Below are 15,559 nucleotides of genomic sequence, written 5' to 3' on the forward strand. Positions count from 1 at the left end.
ATATTCAGTAATTTCGCGAGATTTTCGAAACACGGAAGGGACGCGGTTAACTAACTGTTACTCGATTAGGGAAATCGAGTTTCCGTTTCGCGAAGCCCGCCGATATTCGGTGGATTGCTTTTCCCGATAATAGGGTACATAATATATCTACCAGGTATTCGAGCGTGAATGCATCGAATTGATTTAAGTCTCAGCCACCGTTTACCTCTTCCTTCCCGCCCCGGTCGAAAGCAGCCGGTTCTCGAAAGCCGTGCAACAGCGCTTTATTTCGATCCCATAGCTGCGGGCGACTTGGTCGAGTCAATCGAAAGTTTCGGCTTACGTTCCGTTGTATAGACGGGCTGGCAAATGTATTATCGACACTACCGATATTCCCCGAGATCCTGTCCTCGACTAGGCAGGGATCCAGGATCCACGGATTGTACACGTACGATTAATGGCCATAATAGCGGCCGGCTATAGAGGCGAACGATTGAACGAAGGATTACCGGGGGACTTTGGGTGAAGCTGTCGTATCTGTGAATTGTACGTCGTTTGAGTTTCGGGCTCGATGGAACTGGGCTGAGGATTCTGTTGGAAAGTTGTGAGAGAACAATCCTCCGGTTATTTCAAAACTGACGACTTTATTGAGGATCAACCGTGTTTGCCGGTCTCGTTTGCTGCGATCTCAGGTTATGGGAAATGTACAATTGGGTCGAAATGTTCTAATAGTTTGGCGCGAACTTTGTTCGATGATAGAAGATACAGAGGGAGCTTTTGATATTCAAATAGAGCATCAAAAGCTATTCGATTTTTCTTTCAATTAATTTTTATTTCTATCACCTTATGAATGGAAATATTTCCCATATCGAGGTTGACTTTTCTATCGTTTCTTCTTAATTATTCCAGTAGATCCGACCACTCCCGTGACATTAAAGTTTCTTTTACCCAAAACTCGAAACAATCGACCAAGTATTCTTGGCCAGGGATGACGAAAAAAAAAAAAACTTTGATCTTTCGAGGCCTCCACCCCGGGCAAATATAAAGAAACTTCGAGCCTTGACCCGACGTCACACGTAACACGGTTGCTGTCTGACAACGGACGTCCTTTGACGTGAAATTAATTAAAACTTTGTTAACAGTCGACGCGTATTCTTTCGGAGGGGGGCTTTGCACGAACAGTCGGCCGAGTTTACACGCTACCATTGCTTCGTCCGATCTAAAGAGAGCATTACCGAATTATGCCTTTTGATTCGTCCCGGAAAGGGGGCTAATGGTAATCTGAAAAGTCCTCGAAAGGCGGTGACAAAGAGCAGGATTCTTTGCGATTTGACGGGCTCGGATGTTCGTATCCCTTGGAATCAAGGGTTTTCCACGAAGCGATAGCGCATCAATCGCGGAAACTGCGATTCCCTTTGACGATCATCGTTATGATTCTTGAAACTATCCGATTTCGCGGTGCAGGAGCCTTTGAAGAGGCTTCTGGCATTTCATGCGGGTGATTTAACCCTTTAAGAATTTTTTTCAATCCATCGCGCAGGAGGGTTTGGATTTTATTTTTTCTTGATTTAAATTCGTATTCCGAGGATAATTTCTATTTGTAATTTTATCGACACATAGAAAGAATAATCGTTACGTTGTTTGTCAAAGTATTTGTAAAGGGTTAAATTATTTCAAATCCTTTCATTGTAGAATTATCTCAATTAAACGAGTAACAATTTTTAATTAAAATAAACATCGTTCCAGAGGAGCTAAACATCGTTAGCAATTTAATTGCTAATTTAATATGTTTCCGTTCCTCAACTTCCGAGTTTTATTTTGTCTAAATAAATTGCAATAAATCTCGAAGTTCAACGTCGGAGATAATCCCGTACCGTGCGGAACGGTGAAAGTTCGCTAAGGATTAGTTTATTCCCTTTTACTCTTTCTAGTAGATTTTAAAAATCGTTATAGTAAAGGGATTATCGAGTAAAAACGAAGATTGATGCTTGAAATATTACCAAAGGAAATAAGATCGTTTTGGGAAGCGGGAGAAGTAGATTTAATGTGCAGATGATCAGACAAGCGGAATGAGGGAGTAACTTTGAAATAAGGTCAATAATTGATCAGACAAATGGAACGGAGATGAGTTATCATTTCCATATCATAATTACGAGGCTGTTCTTCTTTTATCCGAAATCTTAATTACGTTCTCGAATAATTCTTGATTTTTAAGACGGTACCCTCGAACCGTAGATCGTCGTCACCGAGGGAAATTCTTTTCAGAAAACTGCTGAGGGCTAGCAACTTGGAAATTTCCTTCTTTTATAAATTTAAGACGTCAGGAAAGCGAATTGAACTTTCAGTTTATTGGACAGCTTGGTGATAGGTCTCGAAAGCGAACTTCTCGTGAAACTATAGATTTCAAGAACCTGATTTTTAGATTTTCTCCTGTTTTTCAGCGTCTCATTTGAATTTTATTTTTCAATCAATTTTCAATAATTTTTACAGAAATTAGAAATAGAAATTTTTTTTTCAATTAGAAAATCTTTCCAAATTTTAGGTTTTTATTTTTGATTAATATTTAGTTTTTAGTCTATGTTCCTAATAATTAAATTTTATAATATTTGAAGCTGATCTCATGACAGTAACCGCGTTAACGCCTGGATAATAGAAACATTTTTGTTGAATACTCGTTCGTGTAGATTCTCTGGAACATTCAGGAAAATCGTTAAGGTTCTGGCCCCCTTGGCGAGCATTCGTCACGACGATTCCTGTAATTATTTAATTTTGTAACACCGTACGGGCTCCGAGGGTGGCGCGATCCAACGACGCATAATTCAACGCAATGAGCTGGAACGATGCCATTTTAGCCCGCAATTTTGCATGACCGCTATGCGAAATAGAAATTCGCGCGATTATTTACCCAGCTAATAGTCGCAGGCGTACAGGAACGTTAAAAAGTATACAACATATAGCAGATAGTTCAATATCTCTGAAACTATCGAGCAATCAAATAAAATAGAATCCTCTTCTTATAAATAAAAATGTGTCTCAGCATTTACCAAAATTAATTAAATAGAATTTCGTTGCCAAATCGTTAATTAACTGAAGGGAAAAATGATGTCCTTTAAAAATACGATACGCTCGAAACTTCTCGTCGTATTTCTTTCACGAAATTCTCGAGGAAATTAAAGGGAAGCACCGAGACTCGGTAAGTGACACTCGCCAGAAACCAGAACCATTTCCCTCCACGCTGTTTTCCATTTACATTGGCCGCGACCCACGTTAAAAACCTCTGCATTCATTCGATCCTCGTCTCTGAAACGTTCATTCATCCGGCTTGGTACGATTGAAACAGAGCCGTTTCACCGGTTCGACGGCAAAAATTCATCGCGATCGTCGGAATGTCGACGAGCATCGTCGCGATACGATCACGGCATTGAAATAGAAATAAAATGAAATAAACGGGATGGCTGGTAGACGAACGTTCGTTGTCTCATCCAGCGTTAAGCCGATGACTTTTCCAACTACGAGGCGTTAATACAGAGGCTCTCAGTTACCTTCCTAAGTATAATACAGCTTATTCATGGCTTCTTGGCGTGGTTGAATCGCAACATTCTGCGCGACCGCGTACCGGCAACACGCTTAACGAGTGTGCAACGAGTGACGCGCACAATGTGGTGGTTGCGGTTAATGTGAAGCTTACACGTTTGCTCCTCCACCTTCATTCACCTGTCCTCCGCTTGTGTACACCTTTTCACAGGAGGATTTAATTTAGATTCGCGTTAGACTACGCTGGCCCGCAGAAGGAAAGGTAAATGAAAGGAACACCAAAGGGGAAAGTAAATTAGACTGTGGGTTTAATGACGCGATGCATCGTCGCTCTTTGAACGCGAATCAATCCTTCCTAACACCTTAACCGTGTACATATGTAACGGGATACGTTTTAACTGTAATGAGATCACTCGCTTTGTAACTGAGATTGGTAGCCTCGAAGAGAGAAAAAGGTGTTGTTACGTTTCAATCGAGATCACCAGACTTTCTGTGTTTATTGTAATTTATAGTTAACAGTATTTTATTTAAAAAATTAATTTTTATTCGGTCTTAAACTTCAAATCGATGTGTCGTAAGGGGTATTAGATGTACAAATTAATTTGGTATTTTTATTACAATATATCAAACTTAAATTTTCCCGCGTAAGCGTTTACCCGCAAGTGATAGTACCTCAGACTCTATATATTAGGGGACATCTCCCCTACGTCAGTTCCCCTCCGGATGTCTACAGGGAAGGATGATTTGATCACGAATGTACAGCTAATATTTTGCAACACTTTTATGACAAAATTTTTTACATTTAATAAAATCGACGAAATGATTAATAATTTTAACGATTAACTTTAAATAATATAGGATGTTTGTGTATATAAGCACGTTGAAGGTAAACAAAATCGACAACAGTTTACCGAGTTGTGAAAACAATGCTGGCAAACCTTCTTGGGTCAGTAATTAACGCGCCACTAAAACCCTGAGTTGTTAGAAGACTGGCAACGTTAGAGACGGCTAGGAAGCGGAGTCGCTCGGGAAATTAATCAAACATTAAACCCCGTAAATTTCCCGTGGACCCTCCATCAAGTATTAAAGGCAAGAGGAAGGTACTGGCTAGAAGTCGCTGAGTGTAACGCGGTTAATTAATCCAACCAGGCAAAGTCGTCGCGCGTGCAAATGAACATGTGCTAGCAATTAACGGAATTATGCTCATGGTGTCTGATACTCCATTAACAGACTCGATCAATCGTAATGTTCGTATAGTGGCTCGCTAGAGAGCCATCTTATCCGCTTCGCTTTGTCGCTAGTTCCAGATTATCGCGGCCATGATAATTAACTGTAACACCCCCCTGCCCTCACCCTGCTCGATCGAATCTCGAATGTTAATTAATTACACTCATGTCTGAGTTTCGTTTCTTGGCTTCGAAGGGTCGGTTCGTTTAAATAGCCTTGGATGAATATATGTAAATTTATTGTGTCATATATTTATTAATTCTAATTGAAGATTTATTACTATTCATAGAAACTTCAGTTATTCAAATTATCGTTATTATTATCAAATTTTAGCGCCTATTTCAAGTCCATGAAAGCGGGGAAAAATATTTAAGTTTGAAATAGGAATTAAAAAGGTGTAATAACAAAAATACAGAATCAATTTGGTAAACATTTATTAAATAAAATACATATATTATGATCGCAATTTTATATTATTAAATGCAATTTAAATTTATTTTTTTTTTAAATAAATCTCGAACGGCAGTCAACGCGTTAAACGTGGATGTTTTTATAAGGTTGCAATATTTTTTGTCGATTTTCATGACAAACGTTTGGCTTTGGAGAATTCTGCTTTGCGCCGGCGATAAAGTCCCATAGCTTTATCGCATTGAATAGCTCGTTTCGCGAATAAACGAGAATCGAATCCGTTTATTTGTGCGATTCAGATTCGACGCACGCGATCGTCATCCGAAAATTTAATACTATTCTTTCGGGAAAAATACTCTATACAAAACGGTATACCGCACGCGAAAGGAATCGAAATACAATTAATTATATGAAACAATCATTTTTATTCTTTTGCGCTCCGCGTTTTGTTTCAGTTGAAATTTGAAATTTACGTAGGTCGATTGTGATATCAGTTACACGAGACGGGTAAAAAATTCTAAACGAACATTAATTGGTTTGCTCAATTAAGAAAAAGCCAGCAAATTAATACTTTCGAGAGAGCTCATATTTTCTTCATTTTTTTTTAGTTGATGCGTTGCCTCGAGTGCAAGCTGAAAAATAAAAAGTCACGTCGTGAAAATTGCACGTAGTTGACTCCGACGATATCGCTCTAATTAAAAATTTTCTTTCAATTGGCTCGATAAAATTACAAACGCTCTTTTATACTTCCTCGAATAAATTTGCGTTCCCGATTATTTGTTGCTAACCAAATTATTTCAATTTGTATCTTCTTCTGTAATTCATCGCATTCGAGAAAATCTTTCTTATAATTTTTAGAATATTTTTATACATAATTTCCGCACATGTGTTTACGCTGTGTTAATTCTCGGCGAACTTTATTTTATTTTCAAGCTTTTCGTTGCAAAGTACTCTGCTTCAAGTACACTCGCTTGAAATTTGCACACTTGCTTGCGTTCAAGAATTATACTTATTTAGTATATTATTGTCTCAGCTGTTTCAGAGGTTTAGGATAGAATGATTTCGGTCACATTTGCATATGGCACGTAACTTATATTCCCCGTAGAATACGTTCCATAATTTCTATGTATTTAAAATTTAAAACGTAAAGTCTTTGGAGTAGATCGATCTAGCGATCAAAACCAGCTTCCTGAAGGATCGTGGTGGTTCCCACCATTTCCCATGGGCATTTCCGAGGAGAATGATAATGCATATTTAATAATTAAAAATCATATTATTTTTTCCTAAATCGCTTTTAATATTAATATCATCAAAATTAAAATTCTTAATAATTCTATTTTGTCTATATCGCTTTTTCCCATAAGGAAGCCATGTTTAATCGCGAGTGTACAAAGCAGTACCCATGTAACTTTTAACAAGTAATAATTATACATTGCCCTAATATAAAATAAAATAAAGAAAAGATCGTTTCATTAACGGTACGGTAACAGAAATAATTCGAAATTACGCAATTCATCCCTTAGCCTGAATTTCTTGGTAGCTCGAAGAGATAAGCCTTCGTCGTCGTTTGGTCCGAGGCAGGACGGACGGTATAGTGGCTATATTAAGCGGTTCCATCGATGAAAGTGATTATAAATAAAGCTGGTGGTATCGGTGAGATTCGAAGTATCGATACGGTTTGCTCGTTGTCGAACCTAATAGCCGTTCGTTGAACAGGAAGAGAGCCGAGAGAAAGGCGTCGAACGAAGGGGGGAAGGTGTTTCAGCATTTTATTAAATGAATTCAGGGAAGGAGGGTGAAAGAATACGGAACGGCACGGGTGAAGATTGCATTACCGAGAAAATATATTTTCCTCCGCAGCGTCACTGCGCCAAGCTATCAGGGTCGCGAGGCGGCGCAAGGTGGTAATTGCCAATTAACTGTAATTAATTCATTGAGCCAAGTGGCAGTGATCAAGCCAGCCATATCTCCGTCCTCGGTGAAAATCGGTCTTAACGATCCGGGGGATCGGTTTCCGGCCAATCGAACACCCTGGAAACACGATTCGGTAATTTCAAGCGGACCGTTTATCAATTTACATATTCCAGGGGCCGTTTAAGGGGGCGTTTCTCATCGATCCGATTTCAGAAGGCTATACGAGGCCGACGCGACGCTCGCTGTAAACTTTATTCCTCTCCTTAACCCCTTAAATGCCAAATCGCGAGTTCGTGCTTCATTTAGTTCCAACTGTTCGAGTGGATAATTGATGGTTACGATGAAAGATACGTTTTGTGCCGGTTACATTTATCGCTCTACATTGATCAATGAACAATGATAATTTTCACTGTTTTGTCTTTGTTAACGGTTTTTCTTCGCTTCCCTTTCCTCTGGAGATTTATCGTTAAACGTTATCCGAGACATCCGAGAGGTTTGAAATATTCCATCTCGTTTTACTGCAATCTTTGTTGAATCATTTTAGGAATTCTTATCGTCGTACATATTTCAATATTTCTTTTTCTTTTTTATTGTGTACGGATGAGAGTTTTAAAAATATGATGAATAATTAATTTTAGAATCTTGCTTCTTTTCTTTTTCAATTATTTCATCACGAGAAAGCCATTTTTAAACAAAAAGTCACCCTTTCATCTATGGATCGTTCGCGTTTCGTTAGCGCCGACAAATCGCAGCCGGGAACAAAAGCGTGTGTTTTTGAAATTTATTTAACCAGCTGAATCGCGGGAGTTTCGAATTGTAAACTAGCATACGGTCCGTCGGAGGATGTTCGCGAAATGTTGAACGGCGATCGATCAATCATACAGCGGCCATTGTTCCGGCAGAAAAATGGCTGTTCCGTTTCGACGATCGTCGACTATATTTAACGAGAGAGGAAGAAAAGGAGGCGGAGGTCGGGTGCACGCGAATAAGAAGACGTCGGTCTAGGAACGATTCAAAGTATCGTTAGGGGAACGGAAGATCGAAGTGCCGGGCGTTTTCTTGCCCGTTTTTGCGAACCGGCACAATGGAACACGCCAGGAAATACGATCTATGTACGTGTCTCGTAACCCAGTTTCGCGGATCATTTTGCTTTTCCACGGAAAGTCGATCATCCCTCTGGAGACGTTCGTCTCGTTGTTTCTCAAACGCGATCCCTCTCCTGCTTTTCACCGCAATAACGATTAACGTTACGAGCTGATCGTCGAGCGGTCCATTGTTATCGCTGCCTTCTCACTCCTGCTACGATCCTCGACACACAATAGGATACGATACAATAAACAATTTTGAGTAATAAAATCAGAGTGCCGCGACAAACAGGAAGAAATAGCGAAGAAGTTCATTTTCAAATTTCACAATTTTAACCTTTCAATTTTAGCAACAATAGTAAATGATATTTCAAATCATATTTTCAATGCGTTGAACTTCTATTTATTCAGAATAGCGAAATTTCAAATATCAAATTTTTGGTATATCAAATATTAATTTAATGAACAATGCCTTTTTGTACAATATTAGTTAAAAAGATTTTGGAAAATATATCTGAATTTTTTCCGGAATGAGACGAAGTATTGTTTGAAATTAATTGCCGTGGGAATACTTTCTACAGCCAGTGTATCTCGCATCAGGGAGAAAGCAGTTTTATTCCCTGGTTTCTAATTGAACTGGAAAATGGTTGGTCGTGAGTTCAGGAAGGACCTTTGTCGAAGCTGTAGCGTGAAAAAGACAATGTCGTGGAAAATGGTATGCGTGGATACATCCCTTGCGCTTTATTTCACTCTCTCTCTCTTATTCGTGATATTCTTCTTTTCATTCCCCGCCGTGAATTCTTCTTTTCACGGTTCTCTGTTTCCAGCTGATGATTTTCGTGCCCGGAAAAGATATTCGAGAAATTGAAAGCAAATATTTTGGAAAAAAATTTACTTTCCTCGTGCAAAGTAACTCGAACGCTTTATTTTCCTGAAAGGCGTCGTTCTTTCTTCGATTTTCTTATTTCTCTTTCTTTCCCTTTTCCTTTTTATCGCTTCTTTTCTTGAGCGTGCAAGGAACAGGAAACGGCATTTTAATCATTGAGAGTTTGCTATTTTTGTACCGAGCGCACCTGGAAACACCTTGATCCTAATTACCTCGACACAAAGCTTCCATCAACTAGCTGAATAATTTCTTTTCGAAAGAAAAACTTTCGGTTGCTTCTGTTTTTCTTTCTTTCGATTTATATTCACACACGATTTTATTATTTTTCTCTTTTTCTCGGAGATACAAAAGTTTTCATATTTTTCATTATTCCACAAGAGTTTTGTTAATTTAATTGCAGCCATTTAGTAATAAACGAAGGGCGGGTTTGATTCCTCATCTCGGTTAGCGAGCATAAATTTTTATTTATTCTTTCGCATATATTTGCTTGTGAAATATCGTGGTCATTTATTGTTAGTCGTGAAACGAGGAAATTTATGGCCCTCCTACTTTTATTATGTGTATGTTGATACAAGAAAAAGAGGAAGACTATATATGTATATTCACACGTAATCTATTACACTGATTCGAATTTATGACTTTGTTTTAACGTTCGTTTTTAATGCGAATATTGACATTTTATTGGCATATTTATACACGTGATATTTCATTCGTTATAGATGGAACAGCCTTTTATAATAATGGAACTATAGTTTGAGGTAATCTCATATACGTTGAATTATTTCGTACGTAAATAAAGTTTTTATTCGGTGAAATAATAATTTCGTTATAACTTTTAACGACGTGTAAGTTTCATGGTACACTTTGAACTTTAAACAAAATTTCGGATCGTGTCGTGAGCAGAAGATGTTAAAAGCAGATGTTCGAGAAGTTAGAAGTAAAAGGTATTCGTTGAAGAAACGAGCAAAAAGCATAAGGGACGAAGAAGAAATTTACAGTAGGTACCGGATGTAATCTCGGAACCAGATAGTTTCACACTTATTACTGTCAACTTTTATTACCCCGAAATTGCGTAGAAAATGTTAGAAATTATCAGTGTCTACCTACTCTCGATTCTAATAGCTTTTCTCTAATAATCCACCCTTTCTTTTCACCTTTGAATCAGCGTCTATCGCAAATGTTATCTTCAAATTACACATGGAAAAGCATGTATTTCAAAGCCTCCTCTACATCATCCACGTTTCCTTTTCACCTTTCAGTAAATTTCTGTCGCCATCGAATGAGCCGAAATATTATCTCCAATCCTCCCAGAATTATATCAAAAACTAAGAATCTCAAAGCCTTTTCTATCCCATTATCCGCTTATTAACCCCCGACGGATCGTCCAAGTTTCCCTTCAGAGGGTAAATCAGCGTCATTCGCTATCGAGTGAGCCAAGTGGCGGAGGACGAAATGTGGAAAGCTGCGTACGTAAGTAGGTATCTCTGGCGTGAAGAGCGAACGGGTCGAGTTGGCCAGGATGGCAGCCATGTAAATAGGCCAGCGGCATAATTTATACCCGTCATGCCTAGGAACCGAAGAGCTGGCGCGGGTCTGCCGGGATCCGAACTGTCGAGCGAAAAGCTGCAGAACACGCATAGCTTGTTGGATCACGGCTAACACGTACCTTTTACTTTTCTTTTTTCTTTTTTCTTTTTTTTTTTTATAACATCCCTTTCCGTTCGCTCCCTTACGTGAATTCGTTTGTGTCTCTGCGTTCTACCGCTCCTTCAGTTGGGCTTTTTTATCGCTCTGTTCCCTTTCGAGGGTTCTCTCGACGATGTTGAAGAGAACCCCTTTTTTTTGTCGGTGGAAAACAGTGGTCTGTTCACGATTGCTCGACCATTTCCTTCGTTTCTTCTTTCTCTTTTTGGTGGTTGATCGGATAGATTGTCGGAGTATTTGGAGAACGGAGAAATTCGTCCATCGTGAAGGAATTCTTTGTTTCGTACAATTTTATACAATGCGCTCTTTGTGTATTATATTTTCGATGAATTTTTCATACAGAAAGAAAAAGATATAAATTAGGATCTCGTTTCAGGCGGCTCTTTATCTCGCAATATTTCAAGGCTACGATTAAAAGTCATAGTCGGGAGACTTATCGCGGTGGGGTGGATTTTCAGTCGGCTTTTTCTTGCTCGGCGAACAAAAGAGGAGCCCCGGTGCTCGGGGTAATTAGAATCGACGACAAAACCGTGGCACGCATTTGGAACAGTTTGTAATGGAGATTAATCGATCCGAGGTGGCAGCCTCCGTGGTGTCATTCCCTCTCGTTCGCCAAGAGATGCTCCATATTCCGGCCGAAATTATCCTCGCCCTCCGTTTACCGTCGCGGACGGAGGAAATCTAGTAAGGGCGGCGTGAAAAGAGAGCAACGCGTCGAACCGCGTCGCGGTGTTAAGTAAAGCGTACGAAAAAGAAGAAGAAGATGAAGAAGAAGAAGAAGAAGAAAAAAAGGAACACAGTACGAGTCAAAGCAAAGACGACGAGAGTGAGAGAGGGGGTGGTGCGCGGTCCACGAGGGGGTTGGGAATAAGGTGTATCAGGGCGAGGTAACAAACAGGACGGTAGCAGAGGTGGTGAAAGAAGATAGAGGGCGCCTGCGGGTAGTTCGAAAGGGGGTTGTAGCTGGCCATGACGTCACCAGGAGCGTCATACAGCCACCCCTTCCACCCTCGATCAATGACGCGACCTTGTTGCCCTTCTTCACCCTCCGCCATCCTCTGGCAAACCTACGTTACCCCTTCGGGCTGAACCAAACCCGTCCCAGTACTCAAAGGGGCGGCGGCTGTTTCTGCAACCTGGCAACCCCGTCTATATTTAGCATCCATTCCGTACCCCACCACCACATTCTCTCCTCTCTCACCTCTCTCTTTCATTCTGTCTACAACTCTCAGCCTTCTTCTCCGTCTATCTCCTTCTCACCCCTCTTTCTCCCTCTTTCTTTCCCCTTCGACTGCGTCACAGTCTCTCTTCCACCCCGTCGCTCTCCATGATCCGGCCCGAGTTCTCTCTTTCCGTCTCGCGACCCTTGGCTGCCTCTCCTTCTTTCCCGAGACGATATAAACAAGCATTCTGCGACGGCGCCAACCAGCGAGAGGCGGCGGCTCGAACGACGCCCGATCAACAGACTCCGAAGCGAGGCTTGGGCTGATAGTGTCCTGCAGCCTCTTTTCCCTTGCTGCTCTAAACGTTTGATGATCCTTCATTTTTCCAGGATCTAGAGGTGGGTCTGTTTAAGAAACAGGGAATTATCGAACATTCTTCGCGTTTTTGTTCATTTTATTCAGCTATACATTTGTTGATTTTAGAAGGGAGAGCATTGGGTGCACGAGTACTTTTGATTAATGTTTTCAGTAAGGAATTTTATGGTGGGAAATTATTGAACGGCTACTGTCCCATGATTTTTAGATGCTGAATTGTCATGAATTTACAGGGTCGTAGTTTCATTCGAGGCTGTGCAAAACGATGCGTCTTTTGTTTATTGCTCTGTCGGGAGAGATACGTAGGTTTTACGAGACGGCCTCTATCCAGATGTAGATAAGACTAGGAACGATTCATCGTGAGCGAGAAGGGTATCGATAAATCGGCGCGATAGTTTTGAATGGTAGTGTCAGCTCGATGGACGGACCTTCTAAATTTGCTGGGTAATGTCCTTACCCTTTCGATTCAATTCCGTGCCCATTGAAAGCGTCCTTCTATGGAGTTCGATTTGATCTATCTAAATATTTCATTTTATTCTATTTCAAGTTTTATCTCATCTTCTATTTTAATATTATCGGACAATTTTTATAACAATTGTTTAATTATTTGTCTCGTGGTTAATTCTGTGGAACTTTTTCTACGCGAAATGTCTTTAAATTTACCCTCCACGGTCTTTAAATCCACAACTTTTTTTAATAAAACCTTGCTCCCTCAACATTTTTGTTTGCCCTCCGACGAAACAATGCACCCTTAATTACACCCATATCACACAGCCGCACCTACGCTTCTACTCTTAAATTTCGGAAACTCATAAAATTCTTTTTGTCTTTATTTCATCTAAGTTTCTAAAATTTTCACGCAAATTCCAAACGAGACTTATGATAAGAAATGAGTAACAATTAATTACTCTTCGATCAATTCTTCCGCGCCTACGGATAATGACAATTTCTATTCGATAAATTATCACAAAGTATCTTATGTCTTTTGCGTTATTTTTAAAAGAGAAGGATTTATTTTTAAGATGTCTGCAAAAATTCCAGCTATTTAAATTCAAGCCCTGACGCGTCTAGCGCGCTCCTCGTCCCGCCAGGTGGACGAAGAGGATCGATACCCGTTCCCCGGTCTTCCGTAGGAAGTTCGTTTAAATTATCATGATTAATGTTTATCGACAAGCTCATCATAGCGGTGTATATAATACATCTGGAGCGTCGTCCCGTCCCGTGATTGGGCCGCATCGATCGTCCGCTCGTTCGTCGTTAGCATGTGAATGAGGCAGCAGCGAGTCGTTCGAATTCAGCTCGGCTAGCGACGGGATAGCAGGGGGTCGCAGGATCCATCGATCACCGGCCATTTGGCTGAAATAATTCGAATGCAAATGCAACCGAATAGACGACGTCGCGTCTACCTTTACGAGCCCGGGTCTCGCAATGGTCATCGTAGAAAGGATCGCGAAATTACTTAGCTTCTGCCTGGTCGTAGAAGCTTTCAAAGCGAACGGTTTCGCGATAATCACGATTTAGAGAGTTTCGGAAATTCTCTCGCCTTGCTTTTCATAGTTTCGGACGCGTTCTCAGTCGGATGAAACTTTGCTAGATCCTTCTTTGCACGAACACGATGATTTTCCTCCTTTACGCTCGGGGCTGACTTTGACGAGGATACCTTTTCCACGAGCGTTGCTCGCTTTGAGGCTGATTCCGAAAACGGTCATTTCGATTCCTGAGATATTAATTGCATTCGGACTGAATGTTGTGTAAAATAAGGCAGTTTAAGAATTAACCCTCGGACGGCGGACCATGGAGAGAGCCACAATTTTAATTTAATTTTGTATTTCTATTATTTTCGTTTGGTTGAAAATTATACATTTAACTTTAGGTTAAATGTGGATCACGATTGACCCAGGCTCGGCTATTCAAGGGTTAATTAGAAAACAAGCGTAATTTTCACCCCTTAAATTTTCTGTAAATTAGTAAATTCATGTCGAATATTTTTTCAGGACCATCTATCAAAATTGATTATTTTTGAAAGAAAACTCTAATTAAAGTATCAAGAATGATATACTTATATCACTTAATAGAAATGTTTATACACTTAACCACGTTTCTTCTGGAACGCGGAATTTCCATCTCGATGAACTAAATTTCAAAAATTAACATAGCTGTTTTGATAGCAGAACGATGTTTTTACTGAATGGTCGGTGAAAAATGATAAGTTAAAAATTACACGGTAAAAGCATCGTATTTTACAAGAGAATCTATCGCATTGCGAAAGTTTAAAGCTCGCGAGGCAACAATAAAAAAGACGTTCTTTTTTCCATCGCTCAGCTAAACAGCAATTTACCTTAATTTCTGTACTTAATACAAAGCGAGGCGTTTCTTTATTATCCCGGGCAAAACGGTTTTTACGTTGCACTTATCGTAAAAGCAGATTTTCTGCTGCTTTATTATTCATTATATGATAATTCGTCGAGGATGCCTCTTCGTTTCGCTTCGCTGTTTTGCTCTTTAATAAAAAAACACTTTGAACGGCCTGTATTTTACGACGGAAACTCCTTTATACCGTGTTACCTTTTGCCGAAACGCGGATATTTTATACAATATTCCGGTTTTCCTGGTGGCGAACGACGCATTCAGAAAAGTGTACCGGGATTTCTGACAGGTCTCTGCATAAATCATTGCCGGTGCTTCTGCATTGCGGTCGGCTGATTTGCAATGGACGAATACTTAGACACTTTGCAACCTTTGATCGCGGAAAGATCTGCTTATCCGAAACGCTTTACTATGGTTTAACTTTACCATTTTCCCTTTAATATAAGAAACTGAATTTACCAAAGAAATTATGTGTACGAGAGTCGCATTTGAAGTTGTTGCCCACAGCTTTCATTTGGAACTTTCCTGTAAGTTATCATATTTTATGCGACAGATCAAATTTAAAATGAGTTCGTATCTTTTTGAACTTTAAGTGCATAATATTTTCTTACTTTAAAAAGAAATTTATTCAATTTTATTATTTACTTATTTTGGAGAATAATACCTAGATTCGTAAATTAATTGTTTAACATCGCGAATTTCTATTACAAAATTCGTGTCGTTTAATAACAGTAATTAATAATAATTAATAATTATGTATTTCCATAACGAGTGTATTTGCTAAATTCGAATTTATTTCGGTACACATATGAAGCTCAGAGAAATCAGGTCCAATTTCATCTGGATACGTGTAACTTCTACCATAAAGTAATTAGAGCAAATATTTGCTTTACGAATGAAATTCTGACTATCGATCG

At 39.6% G+C, this 15,559-nt stretch overlaps 1 long non-coding RNA gene across 3 annotated transcripts in view; it reads left to right on the forward strand.

Moving 5' to 3' along the window:
• LOC117605043 (uncharacterized) overlaps positions 1 to 15,559 on the forward strand; it is a 179,215-nt gene that overhangs the window by 105,601 nt on the left and 58,055 nt on the right. The window lies entirely within an intron of this gene.

The sequence above is a fragment of the Osmia lignaria genome, chromosome 9 (assembly GCF_051020975.1).
Source record: "Osmia lignaria lignaria isolate PbOS001 chromosome 9, iyOsmLign1, whole genome shotgun sequence".
Taxonomy (NCBI): Eukaryota; Metazoa; Arthropoda; class Insecta; order Hymenoptera; family Megachilidae; genus Osmia; species Osmia lignaria.